The 2,589-nt window shown below is 36.7% G+C and overlaps 1 pseudogene; it reads right to left on the bottom strand.

Moving 5' to 3' along the window:
- Window positions 1-2,052: 2,052 nt before the first annotated feature.
- LOC113362426 lies at window positions 2,053-2,152 on the bottom strand (annotated as a pseudogene).
- Window positions 2,153-2,589: the final 437 nt, after the last annotated feature.

Here is a 2,589-nt window from a genome sequence, read left to right as displayed (position 1 = left end):
TTTTCCAACAAAAAGCAGTACAATCTATTTAATTTAATTTATTGCAATTATTATTATGATTATTTGCCTTGGACTATTATTGAATATGATTTTTATTTAAGTGATTGTGATCTATTTTGATGGAGTATGCTTAGTTTATAGACTCTTGATGCTTCATGCTTGGTATTTACAATTATTGCTTTTGAAAATCTACTTGTTGTAATAGTAAGAATCAAATTGAACAAGAAAATTGCATGAATATAAATATTGGATTAAATCACTTTGAATTTGGAAAATAGTGGAATCTTAGCCTCAGTATTCTTTTAATATTGATATCAACTTTGATTGAGTTTGCTATAATTTTTAGTGCGTTTTCTATTTTAATATTAGAATTTAAGTCTAATTAATATCCTTCACAAGTCTGAGAATCGAACCACTTTTACCACTATCTACAAATCACATCAATTTTTGGCGCCGCCAACGCGGACTTCTTTTTAGGGCTTTAGATTTTTTTTATTTTTTATTTTTTTTATTTTTGTCCTTTTTTATGTTTTTGGGTATTTATCATGTGTCTACAGGTTCTGGATCATAAAGAAAATTGAGCCAAGGAGTTTGGTGATTTCATAAAGACTTGGAGCTAAAGATTAAAGCAAAAAGAACAGAAAAGAAGACAATTTTATTTTAGACAATTTTAGTTTAGGGTTTGTTTATTTTATTTAAAAAAAAATTGTATTAGGGTTTATTATTTTTGTAATTTTTCTTTATTTTTTTGGACTTTTGGACTTTTGGACTTTTTTTTTATTACCCTACGGAAGGGTACTTTAAATATAAACTGTTTGCAGAGAAGGAGGACAATTACGATATTGTCTCTGCACCTTGGGTTCGTACACTAGACATCGGAGTCAGTGGCCCGAGTCGACTACAACCGATTCATCCCCCGTCTGGAACGGGAGGTAAGATTCTAAACACTCGCGAATCCCCTGTCAGCGAGTTACTGGACTCCTTCGTATGCATATATGTTGAGGACTGAACACGACATTTATTTTTCTAGTAAAGGGCAAGGCCTGGCCATACAAGATAAGGGTTCGGATTTCATCACCGTTCTCTTCTTGCCCGCTTTAGGAACACGTAACCTACGCGAACCTAAGCCTAAAATTTTGACTAGAACGAGACCGATAGGGTAACGAGCTTAACAGGAAAGTCATTCGAAAAATATTGGTTACTCTTTTAAGCATACTTCGAAGTTCTTGACGGTTTCTGTAAGTTGAATGCGTGACTGCGCCGCCTTGTAATACCGGTGAGGCCTTGGGTATCAAAGCTCCACCTAGATTCCCTCGCCTCTATTCAACTTACGTTAACTCGGATTGATTCCAGAGGGGTTTGCTTAAATTGTAACGAATTCCCGTTCGAAGGATTAGAAGCTGGTCTAGAAACAATCTAAGTGGAGCCATCATGCTTTTTGTTTGCTAGAAATCAATAGGTTTGATTTGGTTGAGTCGGCCTTGATCTGTGTTTGCTTACCCTTCCAATTTAGAAAATTCTATTGTATGCCTGAACGTAAAAGAGACGCACTAGGTAGATTTGTTAAAGAGAAACCTAGTAGTTCGAAGCGTCTCGATTACCTTAATCTAGAAAGTCCGACTTTTGAAGAGTCTGTTTTTGAACGTCCTTTGACTGAGGAGAGAATCCTGTTGCTCCGATAGCGCCAGAAATGGCAACTTTGAAAGCTTTGTTGAATCCAACTAGGACTACTCGTCCTTTGTATTAAGTTAGCTGAAACGGAGGCACCCTATGAACTGAAACCTGGGACCTTACAGATGCTCCCAATCTTTTTAGGGAAAGAAAATGAAAACCCTTATTACCATGTTAGGGATTTTGAGGAAATTTGTAGTACTCTAAGAATTAGAGGCTTAGATGATGATGCTTTGAAACTTAGGTTATTCCCATTTTCCCTGAAAGATAAGGCCAAGTCGTGGCTGTATAGTTTGGACTCCGAGTCAATTGAGACATATGAACAACTTACATCTGCCTTTTTCAATAAGTTTTTCCCTAGGCACAAAACATCGTCTATTAGGACGCAAATATGCACATTTTCACAACAAGAGGGAGAATCTTTATATAGGTATTTGGAAAGGTTCAATGATTTATTATCCCAGTGTCCTCATCATGGTTTAGAAAAGGTTAGGCTAGTTCAGATCCTTTATGAGGGTTTAGATTATTCCACAACGACCATGGTTGAGTCTCTATGCACTGGTGGATTTGAAAACCAAACTGTTGATGCGGCGATGAGAATTTTTTAATGAAATCGCCGAAAAAACCCAGCAATGGGAAAATAGTAGGGCACCCCAGAAAACAATTCTTTTAAGTAGAGGAAACGTTAATAGGGTAGAAGGAGGCTATGAATCAGATGCCAAAATTGCTGCTATAGCAAAAAGGTTAGAAGCCTTAGAAGTGGGCCAGACTAGTGGTAGAGTGGAGCCTTTTTGGGAAGGCCAGAATATTGAAGAGCGCCAATGCTCTTTATAATAACACTAGATTTGATAACCGTCAAAAGATTGACCCATATTCAGAAACCTATAATCCTGGTTGGAGAAACCATCCGAACCTTTC

Source organism: Papaver somniferum, chromosome 3 (genome assembly GCF_003573695.1).
Source record: "Papaver somniferum cultivar HN1 chromosome 3, ASM357369v1, whole genome shotgun sequence".
Taxonomy (NCBI): Eukaryota; Viridiplantae; Streptophyta; class Magnoliopsida; order Ranunculales; family Papaveraceae; genus Papaver; species Papaver somniferum.
The sequence above is the reverse complement of the archived record's forward strand: the minus strand, read 5'-3'. Positions and strand labels throughout refer to the sequence as shown.